The 13,250-nt window shown below is 34.5% G+C and overlaps 1 pseudogene; it reads right to left on the bottom strand.

Moving 5' to 3' along the window:
• Positions 1 to 4,886: 4,886 nt before the first annotated feature.
• Positions 4,887 to 12,001, bottom strand: LOC112022172 (protein root UVB sensitive 4-like; annotated as a pseudogene).
• Between the last annotated feature and the right edge of the window lie 1,249 nt (positions 12,002 to 13,250).

The following is a 13,250-nucleotide window of genomic DNA, read 5'->3' as shown; positions in this document are numbered from 1 at the left end:
AGAGATAAGATGTTTTATTCTATACAAATTGTTTTCTTGAGGAGTAGGGAATGAGCAAGAAAAGGAAAATACAACATGACTCTCTTCCCTCTATTCTAGAGTTTCTTCTTTGTATTTTTTTATTCTCATTTTCTATTGCAACCTCCTCTTCTTTTATAGGCCTTTTTCTTTCCTTTATCTCTCCAGCTGGCCTGCTCCTAACTGGATTTTTTGGAGATACTTATCCCATCTTCCATTGGTTCTCCACCCTTTTCATCATAAAACAAGACTTTTAGGGGGAAGGGGTGTCTATATTGTTCAAGTTGTCCTATATGTATTTAATGTGGAAAAGATTACGTAGTGAACCTCTCATTAATGCGGAGGTGACAATCTCTGTGATTCTTATCCCTTTAGGGGGTTTCTCGAGGTATATATGGTGAGAGCGGCATCTCAACTAAAGAAGGGGATTGGTTCCCCGAGAATCTTCTTTTGTCCACTATAGGGTCACCCATGTTTATGACTTCAAACAAGAGTTTCAGTATTGGTGGCATACCTAGAATTCCGCGGGAATCGTATGGGCATGCTTCCTTTTATTACTCATAGAGATAGGCCTAGCCCATCTTTTCAAGTATGATCCTCCAAGCCCTTTGGGCCTCGGTTTGGAATTTAGTTCATCCCCCCTACAATAATAAATAACTTTTTTTAGAAAATAAATATCTATTAATAACTACCATAATTATCAATTTCATATAAATGCCTGTTTAGGAACAGTTTATTTAGCTAAAATTAAAATTTTTTTACCGAAAGTACTGTAAATAAAGCTAAAAGATAGCTAAAATAGTACAGTGGAACCCATGAATAGTATCAAAAAGTACAATGGGATTTGTAAGAGTGATATTTGAATTCAACACCCAAAAATGAAAAGAACTAAGGCCTAAAGAGCCCAAAACAATGAATTCGTAGAGAGTTGGCTAGAAACTGAATTCTAATGAGTTGGACAACAATCACAGTAGGCTAAATGGTACAATAAAGTAGGAATAAATTGATTTATGCAAGGAAATTCCACCTCGGCAAAGTCCAAGAAAAACAGTTTTTATATATTTCTCTTGGACTTAAGCACAATTATAGTTCTTGTATGTACAGTCTTCTTTTTTTCTTTTTTCTTTTTTCAGATTCTCAAATGATCCCCTTGTAATGGAGTTTTTCTTCTTTATATTTCCCTTCTTTACTTTATCTCAGCCCTCCACGTGCAGATCAAATTACTGGTTTTGATAATTGTCCCATCAACCCCTTCCTGAAATCTTTGTGGGTGGCTATAAGGCTAAATGTTATTATTCAGGTATCACCTCCACATTAATACGGCTAAAGAGTTAGCTGCAGAGCATTCAATACGATAGTAACAGGTTTCCCCTAGATATTTCTCAGCTTTCCTTTGTCTTATTCCCTTTTAGTGCTTATCCTTATCAGTATGATCGTTTGGTGTGTTGTTTTTTATGAAAGGTCGAACCTTTGTCCTCTGCTCTGCTTAGTTGATGAGGTATTTCTCCTTGGACTATATAATCTCAACCCTTCATCACCAGACTTCTTCTACGGAATATTAACTTGTATGCCCTCACTAGTGTTTACCTGTCCTCGAACATTTTAATGTCTTTAGACATGGCCCACGGCCCAATATCCACTTCTAGGCCATTTATCCCTACAAGATTTATAAATAGTAGCAAAAATAAGTTGAATAGTAAAAAAAAAGTAAGATTTTTAAACCAATGTCAAACGCACACTTAATATTTCATACACAAACACAATCAAAATAAATGTGTATTAATAATTATTATAATTTTCAAAATTTATATTTATATATGTAAGGACCTGATTCGGATCCCTAGCCCAAAAGGTGGATGAACTTAGGCCAAAAAAACCAAAACAATGAATTTGTAGAAAATGGGTTGGAAAGACTGGGTTTTAATGAATCAAACAAGTACTAAAATGGATTCAAATCACAAAATGATGAAAATAAACAAGTTTAAACTGAAGAAAATTGTCCTCGGCAAAGTCCGAGGAGACTGATTCTTATATATAATGCTTAAGTTTGATTACAAATTTGGTTCCTGATTGCTACAGTGTTTCTCTATTGATTTCTCGATTCTCTTCTCTCATTATCTCTTTTTTCTTTTATACTCTCTTCTCCTTTCATCTTTGTCCTCTACGTGCATGCCAAATGGCTGGTGTTGATATTTGTCCCATCAGCACCTTCCATAAGTCTTTATGTAATAGATATAAGATTGATAACTATTGTTCAGGTATCACCTCCACATTAATGTGGCTAGAGAGTTAGCTGCAGTGCATTTAATGTGGTGGTAGTAGCTTTCTCCTTAAATATTTTAGGACTTCCTCTTATCTTATGTCTTTGCCATGCCTATCCATACCAACAACTGGAATGTTCCCTGGAACAGTAGACCATTTCTCTTGACCTCGGCCTTTATTATCCGAGGAGGCATTCATCCTCGGCCCACCCTCCTAGGCAATTATGATCAAAACTAACTTCTTTATTTACTAACACAGACTCCCTTAACAATGTCTACTCCTCTTCGGATGACCTCTGACTGGGCCTCAGGCCCAATATCCACATAAATAACGAACTCCTGGCCCAATACACATACAATATACAAATAAAAGATAACAGCATTCTTAGTCTAATGATAAAGAGTTATCATTCGGAGTAGACACAATAAGTAGAAACTCTAGAAAAAAAAAAATAACATCATTTTTTAGATAAAAATATAAAATCTTTTTTTTTTTTTTGGTTGAGAAAACAATATAAAATCATATTTTATTAAACTTTGTGCGCAATGCATGAGTTATTGAGTGATTTTCTGATAATATATAGTGTCATTGTTAGAGTTTGTATGTCACAATCTTTTTTTTTTTTTTTTTTTTTAATTTTTAGGTTATTTTATTTAAAGTAATACCACAATCACAAACTATTTTACAATATTTTTACAAAACGTTGATGTGGCCAATCTCTTATTTGTTTTCATCTAAGCCTACTATTAATATCACTTTTTTATTTATCAATAATCATTTACCACATCAATTTGTAAAAAAAATTGTAAAATAGTTTATATCTCTAACATTTTTCCTTTATTTTTGTAGATTTTTATAAAACCTCACTCTTTCCCTTTTCAAATATAAATATATTTTAATTCACTTTCAACAAAATAAATTAATTAGTGAAAAGTCAAATGAATTGATTCCAAATAATAAGTTTTTTTTTAAAAAAAATAATAAATAGCATCAAGTCCAATGATGCCCTCCATATCGTTCTCTAGTTACAGATCATTCCCGGGTGATTAATCATTTTTTTTTCATTTACCTCTTTCTTTATTAACAATAACAATAAAAACTTCGTGTATATGTGTGTGTATATATATATATATATTTATTTTTTTTACTTTTCGAAATTTTTATTATAGCTTCCAAAAGCTTGGACCAAATTAAAATCTCGATTTTCTTTTTCTTTTTCTTTTTTTGCTAACTTAAATCTTAGAGTTCGCAAACTTTTTTTTGTTGACAAATGCATATGTTCAATTTAAGGTGTCAAAATAGGCGGGCGGTAATCTCCCCACTAAGAGCATCCGTAGTAGCCGTGGCAAAAATTATGCCATTTTACCACACCAAAAGCCTACTTTATTATTTTACCACATTATTTTACAACATACCATTTATCAGATGTTCTATATTTCAATTCTATACATTAAAATAATATTTACTACACATTAAATTAATATATTATCTCTACCCATTATCATCATCAACAACAACAACATCAACGGCCCAACCACCAGCCACCAATATCCACGGCCACAATAACTCCGACAGCCACCACCAGCCACCAATACCAAATAAAGAAAAAAAGCTTCATACCCCTCATCTGGGGGTTTGAATGAAAAGCATAAGCAAATCCAAGAACTGAAAAATAACAAGATTGCACCAAAAATTAAGCTCAACACAGACAAAATCCTTCAGAGCTAAGACTCACATCAGAATTTGCATATGCACAGCAACCCAATCAAAACCCTTGAGAATCAAAGTAAACCAACATCAAAAAAATTGCATCAAAATTGCGAACAGCCTAAAATAAAATCATTGACCCATATTAGAAATTGCATCAAAATTATCAAGCAACCAAGCAAAAAATGAAAATTCTTGAAAAATAAGCAAAACCCACATCAGAATTTGCATAAAAAATCATCCAGAAGCAAAAATTCTTCTAAATCAAATCAAACCCACATCAGAACCTCCGGGGGCGGACCTCGCCCTCACGAACACTCCGGCTTGATGAACACTTCGGCGGCAGACCTCGCCCCCACGAACCTCGCTTACTGCTCGCACGCCGATCTTCATGGCTTCGCCGCTTACTGCTCGCACGCTGATCTTCATGGCTTCGCCGTCCCTGGCACCAATCTCTACCTCGCCTCCATCGCCGATTCCTTTGTCCTTCGCCAATTCCTTTGTTCTTTCTAGGTTTTGTTTTGAACTGGGAATTGGAGTTTGATTTGAGGTGCAAAGAGAGAAGAAGGAAGATTTTTGGGTTTGATTTGAGGTGCAAAGAGAGAGAAAGACGTTTGAGGTTGAGGGAGAGGAGCTGGGAATCTGATCTGAAGAGGAAAGAGCACCGGTTGGGAGAGAGACAAATCGTGAGGAGAGAGAAAAGTCGAATAAAAAATAATAAACGCATATGCAACATTTCATCCGTACCGTGGTATATTTGTAACGTTACTGTTTAATGTTGCAAAAATTATAAGATTTAGAACATCTGATAAATGGGGTTTTTTGGTGTTTGGTGTGCTAAATGTGCCAAATATTTAACATTTGGCACATTTAGCACATCTAGTGTGGATGCTCTAAAGAGGCAAAATTTTCTTATTCTTTGCTCTTTTACATATGATTACAACAGATGATAGCTGCATATATATATAAACAAAGTGTTACAGATGGCTTATGCACTTAGCGATAAATTAAGCTTCATCCCCAAAACCTCTCCTATGGTATAAAGGAGTAGCCATCAAACTTAAAAGAAAAAACTCTAAAATCTTCAGTCATCTACGAAACTGTATCTAGCCTGCTCCTCTGTACTTAACAAAATGTTTTTAGCAGCCCAACCAAGTCCCAACATCTGTTCATTCAACAGAGACAAATCCCTTTGGGCACATCTCTTGCTATCCTCGATCACTTTGAACCATTCATTGAGAACAAAATCAAGCGAGTCACCCAACTCCAAGAATGTTTTCCCACCAACTGCTTACAAGGAGGGCCTTACGGACGTAGCATGCTTAAACAACACATATATTATTACAAATTACACCAAGTGTAAGATTATTGAAAGTACAAAAAGGGAAATTAGCCATAGACTAGGTTTCCATTCAACCAGCAATAGCAAATAAATTAATGAAATGGTAATGGTGTGTGCTTTACACAATCAAATATCAAAGCTCTTAAAAAAAATCCAGTTACCTGCAACAAACCCATGATAATATCTTCAGTGCCAGCCCCTTCCCGTAGACAAAGAAGTATACCATGCTACAAGTTCATAAATAAGGGGACAAAAGAGAATGAATTTGTGAGAACATCTCTATAGTTATGGTGCTCCATGATTAACTATGTGACAGCCTAGGTCATAAGTTCCCTGATACACTCACCTGCTTAGTTCTTTTTGCTCCTTTGCAGAAGATCTCCATGCATATAAAGTAATAATCCTCACCTCTTGAATATTGCATTGCCATCATCGACAACATGGGTATCTGATCCTTCGGATTTAAGCACCCTATTCTGATGGGCCATATTGTTTTGTCTGACTCAAACCGCAATAATTGGGTATAAGCTTCACTATTGATGTGCACTAAATTCTATAGCAGTATATATCATAGCATTATACACAGCTAGAGAAACACAGTAGTGAGACCTCACCTTTGCTACACAAAAAATCAATTCCTTCCTCTTTACTCATTTCTGCAGGTGAAGGCACATATCCTGACTCAATCCAAATATTTAGTATGATCTCAAGTCTATCCTGAACATAAAAGTGAGGTTACAGTCAGATCATGAGCTTCATAATTTTATGAAGAAAAAAAGTATTAACACATATGTTGTAAATTTTCTGAAAGCAAAATTGTCCACGGAAGGATCATAGCCATTCCCCCTGTTCTTTTTACCCACTACTTAAGCCCAAGTGTCTGGGTGCATATTATGATTTGTAACATGAAGGAGGCTATTTAGTGTGAGCCTTAGGAAGCAAAAGCAAATTAAGCCTAGGAGCAGTGACTGAAGAAACCTTTCATCCCAAAACCAGGGATGTAGCAAATGCAGTCGAACACTTATGTGTAAGCAAAAAGAAAAGCCAATGAGTAAAGCAAAGGCATTTGAATATGACAGGATAATTAGCTATTAAATGTCTTTAATCTAACATGGACAGAAAATTCTACTAATAAGTTCCAGCTGTCTAAAACTGGCCCACCGAGTAAAAAATCTGGATAAATAATGGGTGTGGGTCATGTATATAGCACAGATGGAGGACAGAATCCTTTGTACCTACAAAGTTTCCCAAAAGCAAAAACACATTAATGTAACCAGTCAATTCAATCCCTTAAGCACCCCCAGTCTTCTAAAACTTACTAACACTAACCCACCTTTGTTAGTGTCTGCAGATGGACATGCTTAAGCCCCTGATATATTCCGAAAAGGTCAACTGCTGAGAAAATGGGGAATATAACAAAAGGTAAACCTGCTTGCAAGCTTCAATTATGAAAACATTGAAAAGTCAGGAAACCATGGAAGCACAATTATCTATAACGAATATGGTATACATGCCAAGCACAGGTAAAAATAACATGTAACATTGTTTCTCCTATAAATAAAAATAGGTACCATTCACATTTTACAATTTTATTAATTAATCTTACTCAAATGTAAGACAGCAATTTTCAATTTCAAGATTTTACTTTCATAGAATGAATGAGAACCTTTAGTGACTAGCCAATGGAGGTCAATATAATCATTATCAGTACCTAACTGATAACATACCAATGAGGCAGGATGTTATAATATATTTTAGCAAAAGTATAAGCAGACAGTCACACCCATGTGCAGGTTTTAATATTACTTGGTTTCTAACTGATAATAAGATTTAATTTAACAATATAGTGAGTTCAAAAATACAAATGGGAAGAAAACCTTTGATTGTTCTTTGGTAATATATTCAGAACAGCAGCAAGCAAAAGGCCAAGGTTATCAAAGCACACTGTTTGAATCTGAAACCCATACCAAAAATTAGGATATAATTCCATGTTATCAAAGAAATACAAAACATGCTAGGGAAAATTATAACAGACCTGTGCCTTTGCAGAAACTTCACCAAGGTTATCTGCTATTGCAAAGCTTCGGCGAATAGCTGTCTGCTTAAACAAAGTAACAACATTAAAACTACATATAAAAGGTTGGAATATTCTGTTACAAGCAAAAATGCTTTCCAAAGCACAGTAGCCTCTTGATTAATTATGAAGCAGGTAAGTCAGTAAAGATTTATCCAAGTATGTCTTAAATAAAGTTGTAAACCCGCCATACTGTTGTTAGACATTTAAGTCTGAAGAAAAGTTGTGTCTGTTTGAAGAAAATAGCAAAGCATTAACAAATATTTTTGAACTTCTGAGGTTGAAAACAAATGATCAATACAAGAATACCTTTGATAGCCTTATACATATTTAATGTATTAAGTAATTAATATCTCTAAACATGGCCTGAAATTGCTGAAAATTTTGAGTTATCTTCAAAATAGACTTTGATCCACTTCTTTAATAATATTGATGTTCTTTTCAAGACAACAATATTCTTTATGCTTTTTTTTATTATTGGGACTTCAATTTTTTCCCTTTTCCCGCACTTGACACTTATTTGATTCATTTTATTGCAAGAGATAGGGTATCTAATGGTGCAATGTTTTCCTTGAATATAGCATGGACTCTCAAAAAGTAGCCATAATTTTTTTAGGGCCACATCTGTCATCAAGCTTATAGCATTTAGACTATTCTTTGACTCCAAATTAGTACCAAAAAAGGAAATAAAGCAACAGCAAATACAGAGGAGTATTATTGGAAATATAACAAAGCATTAACCCGAGAAAATTTTAGCAAAGAAAAGGGTTTTTTTTTTCTTTAAAAAAAAAAAGTTATGTGACGGTGTAACTTCTACTGTTCCCAGCTCCAGCAAGTAATATGATAGCAATCAACAGAATTTTTTTTTGAAGATATGACAATTCTAGTTACAAGAAAAGGGCTTGAGCCTTGAGGTCTAAATACTTACATTAGTCGCTAGGTAGGATGCAAGGCTTATTTGTTTGGCAATGTTGGCAACAGATGCAAGAAGCAAAAAGTACCGAGGAAAGACAGGAGTCAGCGGCTCCACTCCAATGCTTAAACTGAACATGACAGATGCTGAGAACCTAACTCTCTTCAAACAGGATAACAAAAAATAAATGATCTGCCAAAGCTATAGATTTCAAATTCTAGAGAATACAAACAAGATTTCTCATCTTGCAGTTCAACAATAACTGCCAATAAAGAGGCTTAAATATATACAACCAATTATATAGAACATTTTAACTGAATTCTAATGGAATAGAGGTCATACCTTCAAATTGGTATCAAAAGCAGATGCTATGCCAGCAGTATAGATGCACCTACTTAGCCGTCCAAGTCCATCCTTCAAGACCCAGTTAAGGGCAGCAGCAGAGGGAAGTGAACGAGAGTACCCAATTCCTATAGCTCATAACATTGCCTGATATCAGTACATTCCAAAAATACTTAGAAACCACACATAGCAAGTCTTCATCTCAACAGTAAAAGGGTTTGGGAGAGAGCACTGAGCAGAGTTTCAATAAAACGCTTATAACTTTCTATAATGACTTGGTGAATATTCTCAAACTCACCAAACCTGATTAACACAATATGTGAATGGTTTCTATAATTCAAAAGACTTATTACTCAATGTATATCAACAAGTATCCATCAAAGCTTTTAAAGTCAGTTCAAACGCATAACTAAAGAGGTTTAAACTATTTCTCTAAATATAAACATATTCCAACAACACCTTTATACCATAATCATAAAAATTCTATACAAACAATTGCATTTGAGCTCAAGGCACCATATATGCACAATTAGCCCAAAAGATAACACTTAATCCACACCACTACCTTTAAATTTCAATAAAATTATTCAACCCCAATATATATATATATATAAATTTATATTGTAATGCAAAATTTTATTACCTGAGTGGCAAGCACCTGGAGTGCCGAACTGAAAACCCGGTGTAAAAGTTTCCACTTCACATAGTCCATGTAATTTCCACTAACTTGCTTTGTAATAAAGAAATCCTGAACAGCTGAACTACAAAGTCTGAACATTTTCTGAAACCCATCATCAAAATCAGACGAAAATGATGACACACCGCCGTCCACACAAACCAATTGCAAACAATTCCCATCCCAGAAGTACCTAGAAACACTACCAGACCTCCGAATCACCACCGGGAGTCAACTTGGAGGGGCAGGTTTGGGTTTGGGTCTTGGTAATAGTTCAATATATTCCTCAGGTTCATAGCCGAGCGGGATTCTCAACGAATTGGTTAGGGTTAGGGTTTTGAATCGGTTTTGGGGTTTATAATAAGGAATTGATTTCCTGGTTATGCAATTGGGTTCCAGAGATTTCCATTGAGGTGGAAAATGGTGGGAATTGTAGGCTGTGTAGAAAGTGGATTGCATGAGAGAATTAAGGGTGTGAACTTAGTTTTACAATTTGAGGCAATACTTTCCTGCCAAAACTCAGTGCTTTTCTTCTAATGGTTGTGGTTTATGAGGTTATCTTACCATGTATTACAGTATACTCATTGCCTACTATGTACTGCACACAGCTGGAGGGAAAAATAAAAAACAAAAAGGTATCATCAGAGAAGTTAATTGAGTGGCTGCTTATATAAATTACTAGAATAAATAAATTTTAAAGCATTGAACAATAGAAACCTAAGTATGAGGTCAATTTAATATGCGTGTGTGTGTATTATTTTCAAAATTTTAGTAGGTTGTGCTATATCAAGAACTTGTTTGTTTTACTTTTCTGATTTTATCTTTAAACAAAGTGAAATATTAACTATTGAAATCAATACACCTTTTTTTTCCCAGTACTACCCATTCCAAAAGGTGGCTTCTCGTCCATCTATTCTTTTGGCTCACTTCCATCCTCTATGCAAATGGCTCAAAGACAATTGCCAAATGCATCAGTGCTGCCCATGTAGCACAATAGTTTGATTTCACTAATTATATAAGACAAAATACAAAAAAGTATTGCCATGGAGAAGCTCAACCCTACAATATATCAAAAGTCCAATTTTCAAGAACAATCAAAGGAATTCACCCAAAAAAAAAACAATGCAAACAGAAAAGGAACAAGGTGAGCCTAAGGTGGATGATTAAAAAGTCAAGACCAAGGAAGAAAACACGATAGTGCTATAGGTCAATTTAACAAGCATTTCAAGTTATAAACCTTCCAAACCATTTACTTCTATCATTCCAAACAACTTTAATGATATACTGGAATAAATTCTTTAATCTTAATTCCAAAGATGATTGAAGAGTCAAAAACACTAACCATTACATTAAAAATAGTTTAACATAGAAATTAAAATTAAAGAAAACGTTTGTAACCCACAAATGAAAAGGCCTTATAATAATATATTAAAATGTTCACAGCCAACAATATCCACAAATGATTGTTGTTTTTTATCTTTTGCTAGGCAATTGTGGGGGATAGAACCATAATACAAGAACGCAATAGGGGCCTGGCCCCAGTTGCCAACTGGCCTAAAGGCCATTGGCGATTCCTACTCATTATGAGTGTAAACCAGCTCAAATAAAGGGTTGTTTTTCATAGGGCAGTAAGTTCAACTCGCATGAACAGGTATATGCAGGCCCCACAGCCCCACCAATACATCACATTAACATGAAATCATTTAAATGGGATTGTAATTTGCTTTGATTTGATTTGATATGCCTTGAAATCTAGTTGCATCATGGACGGCCAACCCGAAAAAGGAGACAAATAGACATTTACCAAATTTTACATTTTCAATCTAATGAGACTATAGACTCATCCAAACATAAAACATCATCCTCCTTAACCTAGACCACCTAATTCCAGATTATCTACAATAAGAAAACATAACAGCAAAACAACCAAAGTGATCAATTTCACATAATACCAGCCGCATCAATCAATCATGTTCATTATAGCATGTGAGGTGTATCACATCAAAAAAAAAAATAGCAATAGCCCAATAAGCCTAACTAGATTTCGCAGGAGAAAAGGGAGACAGCCTAGTTTTACCGAATGGAAACTGTTAGCAAACAACCCAAACAAGAGAGGACAAGGAACTTCATCTCAATTTAAATTATATGGAAACAAATTTGTCACCCACAACACTCTGATCAACCAGTGCCCTGTTCCCTTGCCGATATGATATATTATTGCTCAAGGAAACCAAGGTACCAATTACTTTTCGTGAGATAACACTAAATCCACAAATGAAGTTAGCCGTTCATGAAACATATTACTCAAATTTTATCAGCAAAAGCTGAAACTTGTATTTCCTACTTAACCAATGAAGAATCAAGATAGAAGACAAAAGATAGATAAAGCATGTTAAAAATTTCCTCAGAGCACAGAACAAATAGAGAGCTACCTCACAAACTAATTAACGGCACACACACGACACGACACTAGAGAGCACGAACGAGCAATTATTGAAGCCACGTGTATCACGTAAATAAAAGAAAGAAATGGTTACCTGAGATTATATGAAGGCAAGGATTCATTCACGGTAGCGGCGCCAAAATAAGAAGAGACTACTGGTGTTGAGACTTCCAGAGAGCATAGGGTACAGTATAGACGTGGTGGAGGTTGGTTTGTTTCATAATTTAGTAAAGCAAATACTTATTAGAGGGTAGTTTAGGCATTGTGAACTTATAAGAAACGCTTTTGCCGCCTGTAACGCAAATTTATAATAATAATAAGGCGAAAAGCACATTTTCGTCCCTACATTTTCATGCAATTTTCATTTTGGTCCCTAAATTTTTTTTTTACCGCTTTTAGTCCCTATCCTGAAAAACGCGTCTCGTTTTTTTCCCTGCCGTTACATTAGAAACGGAAATTACACAGGTGGCAAACGGAAGATGACGTGGCCATTAAAATAATAATAATAAATATTATTTGACATTAAAAAATGTCACGTCAGCACCTAAATTAAAAAAAATTAATTTATTAATTTTAACTAAAGAAAAAAAAATTGAAAACTAAAAAAAAATTAAAAACAGAAAATGAGAAAACAACAAACCAAATTTACATACTTTTCTTTTCGTTAATTTTTTGGAAGAACATGTTCACGTTCTTTGTGATCTTTCCCAGAACATAATTTTACATGTTCTTTGGAAGAACTTGTTTTATTTTCTTTTCTTTGTCTTTCTTGTATTTTCTTTACAACCAAACACACTAAAATTCAAAACTCAAATCAAACAATAATCACATCAACAAATCGATAATCTGAAATTGAAACTAAAAACCTAACCCAGAAATCGAACCCATAATTTTGAACCCAGAAATTTGAACCCAACGCACACCAATCAAAATCAATAGATTTGCATCCTCTTTGTTCACAAAATCAACACCAATCTCCAAGTTGGAAACTAAATCCACAAATGAAGTTAGCCGTTCATGAAACATATTACTCAAATTTTATCAGCAAAAGCTGAAACTTGTATTTCCTACTTAACCAATGAAGAATCAAGATAGAAGACAAAAGATAGATAAAGCATGTTAAAAATTTCCTCAGAGCACAGAACAAATAGAGAGCTACCTCACAAACTAATTAACGGCACACACACGACACGACACTAGAGAGCACGAACGAGCAATTATTGAAGCCACGTGTATCACGTAAATAAAAGAAAGAAATGGTTACCTGAGATTATATGAAGGCAAGGATTCATTCAAGGCAAGGATTCATAATTTAGTAAAGCAAATACTCATTAGAGGGTAGTTTAGGCATTGTGAACTTATAAGAAACACTTTTGCCGCCTGTAACGCTTTTTTTTTTTTTTTTTAAATCAATTTCGCGCCAAATTTTTGGATAATTTGGGATTATAGTGTTTTATTTATTTATTTATTTTT

The sequence above is a fragment of the Quercus suber genome, unplaced genomic scaffold (genome assembly GCF_002906115.3).
Source record: "Quercus suber isolate HL8 unplaced genomic scaffold, Cork oak 2.0 scaffold_278, whole genome shotgun sequence".
Lineage (NCBI taxonomy): Eukaryota > Viridiplantae > Streptophyta > Magnoliopsida > Fagales > Fagaceae > Quercus > Quercus suber.
Note: the sequence above shows the minus strand (reverse complement) of the source record. Positions and strands in the feature narration are given on the sequence as shown.